The sequence below is a fragment of the Apium graveolens genome, chromosome 8 (assembly GCF_009905375.1).
Source record: "Apium graveolens cultivar Ventura chromosome 8, ASM990537v1, whole genome shotgun sequence".
In the NCBI taxonomy this organism is placed as follows: Eukaryota; Viridiplantae; Streptophyta; class Magnoliopsida; order Apiales; family Apiaceae; genus Apium; species Apium graveolens.
Window position 1 is genome coordinate 14,807,709 of NC_133654.1, and position 12,931 is coordinate 14,820,639.

Here is a 12,931-nt window from a genome sequence, read left to right on the forward strand (position 1 = left end):
CCAACCAAACTCGCTGTTACAGTTGCAGGTGAAGCAGCAAAGACCGTACCAAAGGAGAAGAGTGATTATACTGCTGAGGACATATCATCAATTGCTAAGGATGCTAAGGTACGACACTTACTGCATAGTGCCATTGATAATGTAATGTCAAACAGGGTAATCAACTGCAAGACTGCTAAGGAGATATGGGATGCTCTGGAAACAAGGTGTCAGGGAACTGACACAATTAAGAAGAACAGGAAGACAATACTCACTCAAGAGTATGAACACTTTGACTCAAAGACTAATGAGTCATTGAATGATTTATATGATAGATTTGTCAAACTTTTGAATGATTTGTCATTGGTTGATAAAGAGTATGATCTTGAAGATTCAAACCTTAAGTTCCTGTTAGCTCTTCCTGAATGCTGGGATTTGAAGGCAACGACAATAAGAGACAACTACAATCTTGATGAAACAACTCTTGACGAAATCTATGGAATGCTCAAGACTCATGAGCTGGAGATGGAACAAAGAAGCAAGAGGAAAGGAGGAAAGTCAAGGACAGTTGCTCTTAAGGCTGAAGAAGAATTCCCCAAAGCAGCTTTCTCAAAGAAAGACAAGGGTAAAGCTCTTTTCATAAAGTCTGATACTGAGTCATCAAGTTCTGAGAGTGATGATGACTCAGATTCTGAAAGCTTGCCTGAGACTGATGCTGATGAGGAGATGATGAAGCTGTGTGCTCTTATGGTGAAAGGAATCACAAAGATTGCATACAGGAAGTTCAGGAAGGGAAAGAAGTTTTCCAGGAAAAGCATAAGTTCTGATAAGAAGAATTTCAGAAGATCTGAAGGCAGAGGAGGAAAGTCTGACAGAGGAGATTACACTAATGTTAAATGCTATAACTATGGTGAGAAAGGCCACATATCTCCTGACTGTAAGAAGGTAAAGGGTGACAAAGACAATGCACTTGTCACTAAGCAGAAAAGCTGGACAGACACCTCAGACTCTGAAAGTGAGGAGAACTATGCATTAATGGCAAATGCTGATAAAGAAAGTGCTGAGAGCAGTTCTGAAGCTGCTGAAACAAAGGTACCTCAGACTACTTATGCTTTTCATACTGATGATATTAATGAGTTGAGAAGATATCTTAAAACCATGTTTGTTAGCTATAGAGATCAAACTTTAACATGTGAAAGATTAACTTCTGAAAATCTTGCATTTAAGAAAAGGAATGATTTCTTAGAAAAAGAGTTAGTCATGTTCCATCAAACTCAGAAGGATAGAGATGATGCTTTTTATGTTAGGAATGAAGTGCTAAAATTAAATGAATCTCTAAAAACTGAGTTAGAAAAGGAAAGAGAGATTATCAGGACTTGGACTAACTCTGGCAAAACAACTCAAAATTTGCTAAATAGTGGAAACTGGAAAGAGGGCTTAGGTTATGGAGAAGATAAGAATGATAAAGGAACTGAAGAAATTAAGCCTGTTGTTAAGCAAAAGCCAAAGTTTAAACCTGTTAAGTTTGTAACTGTAAAGTCTGAAAATGAGAAATCAGAAGTTAAAGAGGAATTAACTTCTGACAAACTAAAACAGGAAAAGACAGCTGAAGTGAACATAGGCTTAATGACAAAGAAGCAGCTTAAGCATAAGCTGAAAGATGTCAAGAATGCAAACAAGGTAAAATCACCTAGGAAAAATAGGAATGGAAAGGGAGGTGTGAATAAAAGCAATGATTATAAACCTGTTCCTGATGTTCCTAGGAAAACATGTCATAACTGTGGAAGTTCTAACCATCTGGCTTCTTTTTGCAGGAAGAATAAGAATATTAACTCCTTACCTTCAAAATCAGGAGTTAAAAGTCAGTCTGTTAGATACAAACCACAAAATCCTTGTTTTCATTGTGGTAGTTTATGGCATTCCATTTATACTTGTAAGGAATATCATAGTTTGTACTATGATTATTATCAAATAAAACCTTCTTTGAAGAAAGTTTCCATTGTTCCTTCTAGTATAAATTCTGATTCAAAGTCTGATAGTGTAAGTTCTAATAAGAAAAATGTTAACATAAACTCTGATGCTAAATCCGCTGCAAATGTTAACAAACTTAATAAGGCCAAAGGATCCAAGCAAGTCTGGGTCCTTAAAACTAATAATTAGTGGTCTTTGTGATTGCAGGGCAACATGAAAAATATTCTAGTTCTGGACAGTGGATGTTCAGGACATATGACTGGAAATAAGGCCCTTATATCAGACTTTGTGGAGAAAGCTGGCCCAAGTGTTTCTTATGGAGATGACAACATTGGAAAAACATTGGGATATGGCAATATCAATCTTGGAAATGTCATAATTAAACAAGTAGCTCTGGTCTCAGGACTTAAACACAACCTACTGAGTATAAGTCAAATCTGTGACAGAGGTTATCATGTTGATTTCTTTGAAGAACACTGTGAAATTGTGAGTAAATCTAAAGGCAAAGTTGTTCTGAAAGGATACAGACGTGGTAACATTTATGAAGCTAAGCTTTCAACAAGTACTGATGGTTCTGCAATCTGTCTGTTAAGTAGAGCATCAATTGAAGAAAGCTGGAATTGGCATAAGAAACTCTCTCATCTAAATTTCAATAATATAAATGAACTGGTCAAGAAAGATCTTGTGAGAGGATTGCCAAACACAGTATTTGCTCCTGATGGTCTTTGTGATTCATGTCAGAAAGCCAAACAAAGAAAATCTTCATTCAAGAGCAAGACTGAATCATCAATTCTTGAGCCTTATCATCTTATACATGTTGATCTATTTGGTCCAGTAAATGTCATGTCTATTGCAAAGAAGAAGTATGCGTTGGTCATAGTGGATGAGTTCACCAGATACACATGGGTGTATTTCTTGCACACAAAAAGTGAAACTACATCTATCCTGATTGATCATATCAAACAGCTGGATAAAATGGTCAAAGATTCTGTGAAAATTTTAAGGAGTGATAATGGCACTGAGTTCAAGAATTTGATAATGGAAGAGTTCTGCAAAAGCCATGGAATGAAGCAGGAATTTTCTGCTCCTGGAACTCCACAGCAAAATGGAGTTGTTGAAAGGAAGAATAGAACTCTCATTGAAGCTGCACGTACAATGCTTGAAGAAGCAAAGCTTCCAACCTATTTCTGGGCTGAAGCTGTGCAAACTGCTTGTTTTACTCAAAATGCAACACTCATTAACAAGCATGGAAAAACACCATATGAGATGGTGAAGAAAAAGAAGCCAAATCTGAAATATTTTCATGTATTTGGATGCAAGTGTTTTGTTTTTCAAGACTCATCCTGAACAGCTATCAAAGTTTGATCTAAAAGCTGATGAAGGAATCTTTGTTGGATATCCACTTTCCACAAAAGCCTTCAGAGTCTATAATTTAAGAACAAAAGTGGTCATGGAATCTATCAATGTCTCTTTTGATGACAAGAAGATCACTGGTCTTAAAGATTTCATTGACCATGATCAGCTGAGATTTGAAAATGAAGACTCATATTCTGATACTGAAAATCCTGACAGTCTAAGTCCTGATACTGCAAACTCTGATGGATTAAACTCTGATGTTATTGAAACTGTGGTGACTACGTTAAAGGAAGATGCACCTATGCAGGGGGAGCATACTCAAGATCCTACCACATCTCAAGAAACATCAGAACATGCATCTGGGTCTTCAAGTTCTGATTCGTCAAGTTCTGATAAGCCAAGTTCTGATAGTGCTGACAATCTAAATACAGAAGAATCCAACTCAGAGAGCATAGTTTCAGGGGGAGCATCAGAAAATGAAAATGAAGATAACATGGATCATGGGGGAGCATCCAGTTCTAGAGAAAACCTTCCATCTGCAAGGAAGTGGACAAAATCACATACACCTGATTTGATAATTGGAAATCCTGATGCAGGTGTCAGAACTAGAACAGGTACTTCAAATGAGTGTCTTTACAATTCTTTTCTCTCTCAGACTGATCCAAAGAAAGTGGAAGAAGCTCTTCAAGATGCTGATTGGGTGCAAGCAATGCAGGAAGAGTTGAATGAATTTGAAAGAAACAAAGTCTAGACCCTAGTGCCAAGACCAAAGAATAGATCTGTTGTTGGTACAAAGTGGGTATTCAGAAACAAAACTGACAGTGATGGCATAATTACAAGGAATAAGGCAAGGCTGGTTGCAAAAAGATATTCTCAATATGAGGGAATTGATTATGAAGAAACATTTGCACCAGTTGCTAGGTTAGAAGCCATAAGGATATTTTTGGCTTATGCTGCTCACAAAAAGTTTACTGTCTTTCAAATGGATGTGAAAAGTGCTTTTCTCAATGGAGAATTGGAGGAAGAGGTATATGTTGAACAACCTCCAGGTTTTGTAGATACCAAACATCCAGATTATGTCTACAGGCTTGATAAAGCACTTTATGGACTTAAGCAAGCTCTTAGAGCATGGTATGAGACTTTAGCTCAGTTTCTTCTGGAAAGTGGATTCAACAGAGGGACAATAGACAAAACACTGTTCTACCTCAACCATGGAAAGGACTTACTTCTGGTCCAGATTTATGTTGATGATATCATTTTTGGATCTACAAATGATAAACTTTGCAAGAAGTTTGCCAAACTAATGCAGTCAAGATATCAGATGAGTATGATGGGGGAACTTAGCTATTTTCTGGGCCTTCAAGTCAAGCAGAATGAGGAAGGCACTTTTATTTGTCAAACCAAGTACACCAGAAACTTGCTAAAGAAATTTGGAATGCAAGATTGTTCAAGTGCATCCACTCCAATGACCACTGTGACAAAACTGGATAAGGATACCGGTAAATCAGTAGATATTACTGACTACAGAGGTATGATTGGCTCTCTACTCTATCTAACTGCTAGTAGACCTGATATCATGTATGCTACCTGTCTTTGTGCAAGATTTCAAGCAGATCCAAGAGAACCTCACTTAACAGCTGTAAAAAGAATCTTTAAGTATCTTAAAGGAACAGCTGCTCTGGGATTATGGTATCCTAGAGAATCAGATTTTAAACTAATAGGTTACTCAGATGCAGATTTTGCAGGTTGCAAAATTGACAGGAAAAGCACAAGTGGAAGCTGCCAATTTCTTGGAGGCAGATTGGTTTCTTGGTACAGCAAGAAACAAAAGTCAATTTCCACATCAACTGCAGAAGCAGAGTATATTGCTGCAGGAAGCTGTTGTGCACAGATTCTTTGGATGAAGAATCAGTTACTGGATTATGGGTTAACATATTTCAAAATCCCTATTTACTGTGATAATCAGAGTGCTATTGCTATGACAGGTAATCCAGTTCAACACTCAATGACAAAGCACATCAGCATCAGGTACCACTTCATCAGGGAACATGTGGATGAAGGTACAGTGGAATTGCATTTTGTTCCCACAGATCAATAATTGGCAGATATCTTCACAAAACCATTATGTGAAGCTACTTTTACAAGATTGGTAAATGAACTTGGAATGGTTTCAGGTTCTTTCTCTAAATCTGCTTAGACTTGTTCTATGTTATCAGACTTTATGCTCAGTATTTATAGAATTAATCTCATTGTCTATTCTGTGATTAATTGATAAATATCTTTAAGTATTGACTGTTGTCTGATATATGTTTCTAAACTCTGATAAGTGATATGTTTGTTCTAGTACCTATTCATCCTATGAGGATAACTGTGCTAGATAACTGACCTAATAGTCTTTAATATACAAATGATTCCATGTAAGAAGTAATTATTTCGGTGGAAATCTTATGACACTAGCAAATTCTGATAATTGAGCTTAGTTAAGTTTACTTTGTATATCTTATTACTAAGTCACAAATTAGAATAATGCTACTCATCTGTTAAGTTCTGATACTAGTAAAACTGCTGAATGTACTAAGTGCTGATAAACCTCACTTATCAAAAGAAAAAGCAAAAAGATCAAAGAATAAAATCAGGTACTCCTTTGAGATCTAGAGTAAAAATGTGGAAGGGACGACCCAAGTGCATTGCTGGTATTAAGTAAATATGCATTAGAAAAGCAAAATATTTTCTTGGTGACTTTTCACACTCTATGATTACTGGAGAAATACTCTGAAAATAGCATAAATTCTGATAAACAGTCGTGACTCACTTACACTGAGAAGCCACTGTAAAATAGAATTGCAAAAGATGCATAAAATTAACACAAAACAGTTGAGATGGACTCAAGCATGAACTCATTCATCAGTAGGTTTCAGGACAATGACAGATCTTTAGCAAAATTTTAGTTATGCCTTATTTCTAAGATGTACTGAAGTGAATCAGACTTTACTCTTTGTCTGTTTTTAGCTTAATGCACACACTAATCACTCCATCTGAATGATGAAAATTTCTGTGGTGGTCTATGTTATTTTAGATAAACAGTCATAGTGTCATTATTGCACAAATTCTGAGGACAAGTTCTAAGTTACACGTTTTGATGATTAAGTTCTGACGTCCATAACTCAGAACTTGTATGAGTATTTACTAAGATGGGCATTCCTTGTTCGAGTTAAGAAATTATATTCTGATGACTGTTAAGTTCTGGCATAGGTCTAAGTTCTAATTTCTCAGTCTAATCCTTTACTTGGCTTATCTGTGAATAAAATTTGATAACAGTCTCAGTTCGAACTAGAATATGTTGAAGTGGAAGATTAATAGTCACTGTGATTAGGATTAATGGTATTCGTAATTGAGCAGTCCACTGTTTCTTGTGTCTTGTGCGGTCTAGAACATGATTCCTCTTTCCAATGACTGTTATTCTTTTTCAAAGTCTAGGGAGACGAGGTAGAATTAATTCTACCTGTCAGCATTAAATATCTTTGCGTCTCTTGGCATTCTCTTGCCTATATAAGCAACCACTTCACATCAGTCTTTCTATCACATTCTTCTCACACACTTATCCTCCTTTTTCTATCGAAAACACAATGGTTCGATACAACATGTTTTTGAACTCCCAAACCTTCAATATGGAGCTAAGTTGTGCCGAGTGGCAGCAGGAGTGGCATGTAACAGCCATTCATGAGGAGATCTGGGATCTAGTCCCATAGGAGGTGCTGACTCACCTTCTATTCTTCTATATGGATTACCATCGCCATCTGGAGCGATTGGAGGAGGAAAGGCGGGAAGCTATCCGTCAGCAAGAGCGAATCATCCGACTCGCCATCTTGTTTGTCGAAGATCGGAAGAGGAAGATGACTTAATCTTGTCTTCTTCCTGTTCTTCTTCATCCTCAGCTTTGTCAGGCTTCTTAGCTATGACTAAAGCTGTTGATGTTAGGATTAGGAGCTTAGGGAAAATCTTGTATACGTATTGATGTAATTTCCATTTCATTAATGTATTGTCTTGATATATTAATGAAAGTTATTTTTACTTCAAGATTTTGTCTCTGAGTTATTTCATCTTGTGTTGATAAATCCTGATTGATGTTCTGATGACCATATATATTTTGTTTTATATTAAGTTCTGATTCATTTTCAGCACTTACTCATCTAAATTATCTTGATCATTTTCATGTGATGTATTTTCAGAATATCAATGATGCAGTGAAAAATAATTCAATCAGTACTAATGGTTTAAATTTTGAATTAAAACTATTTCTCTTGATTAATGGAACGGTTTTTCCTTGAAACTAGGCAACTGGGTAAGTAATGATTCCTATTTTCTCGAGCCCAGTAACTGACCGTTATTACTGCATGTCTGACAGGTGTCCAACGGTAACATTTTTTGTTCAGAGTATAAGTACAACAGAGAGAAGATTTCTTTAATCTTTTATTTTCTTTATACTTTATCTCTCTCCTTACTTTTACTCTCTTTCTCCTTCTTTCTCACGTTGGTTTTTCATACAGAGATTATCTCAAACACCCAACAGGCATACTTGAATCTCAATATTTTTTTTTCACATGGCACCAAAGGATTTAATCATTGATGGAACAAAGTTTGTTCCTAACAACTATGCTGCAGTTCTTGATCACACTGAAGCTCCATCTGAATTGCACTTTGTGCAAGATCTTCTTGCACATAGTGAGGTTGGGTATGCATTAACACAGCCTGAATTCTTTTCAAGCCAACAAGTTCTGAGGTTCTGGAGGACTGGAGTTTTTGATGATGGTGGTAAACGTGGAACTCCCAGTATTATCTTCCAAGTGGGTGATTCATCCTTTGTAGTCACTCCTGGTACAGTACGCAGGGCTTTACATCTTCCAGAAGATTGTACTTTCTCCATTCCAGAGGACTCAGCCCTTCGGGAGTTATTGGCTGAATTGGGATATGAAAAGAGTCTGACGAAACTTGGACAATTGAAACGGGCTAATATCAGAAGAGAATGGAGTTTCTTCTTTGATTGCATCACCAAAGCTTTTGGGAACAAATGTTCAAATTTTGATGCTATCCCAATTCTAAGTCAGCACATAGGGTATGCTATTATTCATCAAACTCATTTTGATTTTGCAACTGGAATAATTGGTTTTATTGGGGATAGGATGACAGAGGATCGAGATGTTGTTTATTTTGCTAGATTCTGTCAACTTATTTACACTTACTGTACTGATGAACCTCATTTAGTCAACAATCAAACCCCACCTTTTAAGGTTGCAAAACGATACTTTAATGACCTGGTAAATGCTGATACTAAGAAAAAAGTGGTTAGACCATTACAGATTCCTAAGTCTGTAAAACAGATCCTGGTAAATGCTGATCCTGATACTTATAGATCTATTTACTCTGATGTCCAACCATCTCCAAACACCCAAAATCCATCAACCTCAGTACCTACCTCTCATTCTACTCAACCTACCATCAGAACTTATCTCAAATCCTATCTCTCCACTTCACAGACTGCTCAACCTTCTTCTTCAGCACCTACTGTGAAGCCTGCATCCTCTAAGCCAAAGAGAACAAAGACTGTTCCTCAAACACCTCAAAAGAGGAGGAGAATTACTTTGAGAGATGAATCAGATTCTGAGGAACAGATTCCTTCTTCAGAACCTGTGGTAAATGAAGCTGAGAAAGCAACTTCTCAGAAGGATTCTGAAATTGGGGGTTCTGGGCTTCTCAAGAGGCTTAGACGAATGGTAGTTCCTGAAACTCCCAACGAATCCAAATCAACAAGGAAGTACAAGAAACAGAGGGCACAAAGGCCAGTTTCAGATAATGAGGAGGAAGCAGCGAAGGAAGGGGATCAGGAATCTCTGATCTCACAAGACAAGGAATTTGCTCCAGTCACTTCTTCTCCATCAACTCCATCTCAGGAAGCTGTATCTGACAAGGCTAACTCACCATCTGTGTCTCTTGTTGATCCAGGCACAAGTGCTGAAATTGATATTCAGAACCTGGTTGTGCCTGAAATACTTTTCTTAGAAGCTCCAACAACAACTAATCCTTCCACAACATCTGTTACTGATGCTGTTCAAACTCCAGAGTTATCAACAACACCTTCTCTGCATCAAGATGCTGATGATCAGATTTTAGGTGAGCATCAGGATATGGCTGTTGATCAGAACTTAGTATCAGATCAGCAATTAGAGGATGCTGAAGCCTTCATTACTACTCACACTATTGTCTTATCAGAAGATACTGATTCTTTAAGTTCTGATGCTGCAAATGTTGGAGATACTGGTGAAGCTGCTCCAACTGTAGATGCTAATAAAGCAGGTCCTTCAGGACATACTCCTCCACCGACTCTTCCTAAGTCTGAACTGGTAAAGGAGTTTGTTATCAGGGATGCACCAGTGCCTTGGAGTGAAACTCCTGCAGGTCAGGAGTGGACTAAGGAATGGAACTCAGTTTCATGTGTTCCAAATGCTTTACATCTTGCTGAGCACTTGACTAAAGCTGATGAAATGTTAAATTCTGATGATTTTAAAACCCAGCTTAGAGTCACTGCATTGAGTACTAAACATCTACAAGGTCTTCATTCCAATACTCATGCAGAGCTACACAAGATTCAGGAGAACTTTATCAAACAGGAACAAATTTGGAAAGTTGATAAGAAAAAGTTCTTTCAACCTACCATTGACAGGATTGCTTATGTTGAGAAAACTCAAGAGAAACAACAAGCTCAGATTGATCAAATTCTGACAAATCAAGCTTCTCAGTAATCGCGACTTACTGAAATCCAGACCTCAGTGGAACTACTTATCTCTCTTTTACTACCTGCTGATGCCAAAAAGGGGGAGAAGGTAATTAAGTCCAAATGCAAAACCAACAAGACACTGCAAGGAAAGGATGATGGAAAAGATGACCAAGGAAACTCTGGAATGGGTAGTGGTCATAGTCAAGGTAGAAGGTTTTCATCAAGACAAGCTAGTCACAGAACAAGTTCTGATACTGGGAAAAGAATAAGTTTTGCTGCTGGTAAAATGATAAGTTCTGATGAACTTCTAGATCTTGATGAGGAAATGTCAAGACAGTTATTTCTTCAAGAAAATCCAGGAATGGACTTGGAAAGTTTAAAGGAAGAAGAAGCCATACTTAAATCAGAGAAAGTCACATCTAAATCTGAAGCTTCTGATAAAAAGTCACTTCCAAAACTTAAAGGCATTGTGATCAAAGAAAGGACACATAATGAAGCAACATTGGCTAGATCACAACCACAGATAGATCCAAGATCCAAGGGTAAAGAAAAGGTTGGTGAACCTATCAAGGCTTATGTACCTCCTAAAGAAGAAGAAATAGCTGATGAAAAAGATGATCTTGCTCTGACTTCAAGAAAAGTTCTTAAAACAACCTCTGACATGGCTCAAGTTGTTCAGAGTCAAGAAATTGTAAGTTCTGATATTCAGAAGAAGCAAGTAACCTCTGACAGAGCTCAAGTTAACTTGATATCAGAAAATAGATCAAAGACACTCTTACCAGGATTCACTAAAGCAAAACAGACTCAATCTTTGAAGACTACTGCAAGTGGTTTTGAAGCAAGAGTAGTTACTGGAAAGGAAGCTAGAGATAAAACTGGATTGGAAAGTGCTGATGAAAGAAGAGTACACAACACTACCAATGATCCAACTTCCTTGAGTGAACCAGGTATTGGAGCAACTCCTGAGAGATTGAATCAACTGGAATCTGTACAGATGGTTTACCATACCTACTTGAAGGAATACATCATGTTGTATTTCATGACAGATGGTAGGGTTTATCATATAAGACAAAATGCCATTCCTTTGAAGTATTTTGAAGAATTGGAGCATGTACTTTTCTTACTTCAAGTGGATGACAGAATAACAGAGACTGCTGCAAACTACTTAAAAGAACAGATTCAGAGACATAAAAGGCTTTATTCTGTTAAGTCTGACAGCATATATGTTCCAAAGTACAGAGATCACAATGGTGATATTGTTGATATGAAGCCTAATACTGCACAGATCAGAACGTATCTTGGTATTAAGGGACTTGAATTCAATCTTGAGTCTGAAAAAGCTTATGTCATAAGACTAGATCAGGAGTTGAGAAAAGCAAAGATTAATGATCTCAGAGCTGCAATCTTTCAAATTGGTGAAGATACTGCAGAGCTTAAAGATGTTAAAAGGAGAATGATTGATGAACTAAGATATGCTGAGAAATGTTTGTTGAAGAACTATCTCAGAACAACTCCTGACATCAGAGAGATCAGAAAATGAAGAAGCCAAGTCGAAGATCTACAACTGCTTAAATTCTGATATTTATACAGATTGAAGTTGTTATCAGAAGTTGAAATTGGTAAAAACTTTAAGGACTGTAAGTTGTAGTTATCTAGTCTATTTCTCATGCATTTGTACTTAATGTTTTTGACATCATCAAATATCTGTTAAACTTGTATATTTTGTTAATTTATAAGTTGGGGGAGATTGTTAGATATATTTGATAATATCATGGCTAATATGTTTTATATTTAGCTTTCAGATCTTACGTGAACAGGATAAATCAGTACTTAACTGTTGATCAGTACTTATACTGGAAGTCAGGACTTAAGGATATCAGTACTTATATTATCAGGAGATAATCATCAGAAGATAGATATCAGAACTTAAGTGCTGAAGGACAATCAGATAAGGACAGTAGCTGATTAAAGGAAAGAAGATCGAGATAAACATAAGAAGAGATATGCATGAAGAAGGAATTCCGTGAAGAATGGAATACTTGGAAGAAAAGATATCTGATTGATATATTTTAGGAAGCAGAATTATATTCCATATCAATTAGCGATTATCTTGTAACTGTGTAGTATATAAACACAGACATAGGGTTTACACTATAAGTGTTATCATTATTAGAGAAGATTATTCATTGTAACCCTTGCAGCTCTCGTGATATTTGTTCATCACTGAGAGGTAACAGTTCCATACTGTAACAGAGTTTATTGTATCAATAAAGTTTGTTTTCTGTTACTTAAGTTCTTAAAGTTCGATTTGAGTATACTATACACTGTATTCACCCCCTCTACAGTGTGTGTGTGACCTAACACTATAGTTCCCAAAATGGTTCTTAAAATGTTACCAAATGCCGATGTGGAAGAAATTTACTTAGTAACTTTTCAGATAATGAGATGCTACCCCGCGTGCATTCATATGCGCCCCAAATTAAAATGCGACAATTATCACGCCACGTTATTCGGGACAAGTTTTGAGTATGGATTTGGGATACGTAACATTAATCAATCATCTATCCGTAACCTTTTCACATTGGTATACTTTTCTTAGACTAAATAACAGGGAAATTATATTTGTAGAGTAATATTTTTACTTTTAGGGCAAATTTATGTGAAAAAATAAAATTATTCTCAAGTTAGTTTTCTGTTTAGTTATTTTTGTGCATGCATGATGACAATATTATCTTATTTTATGTTCTTAACTCTGAAAATAAAAAATCTTTCTGAAAATAAAACTTCCTAAATAATAAAATCGATTTGGAAAAGAAACAACTCAAATTGAAAACGAAGAGGATGTTAAATATA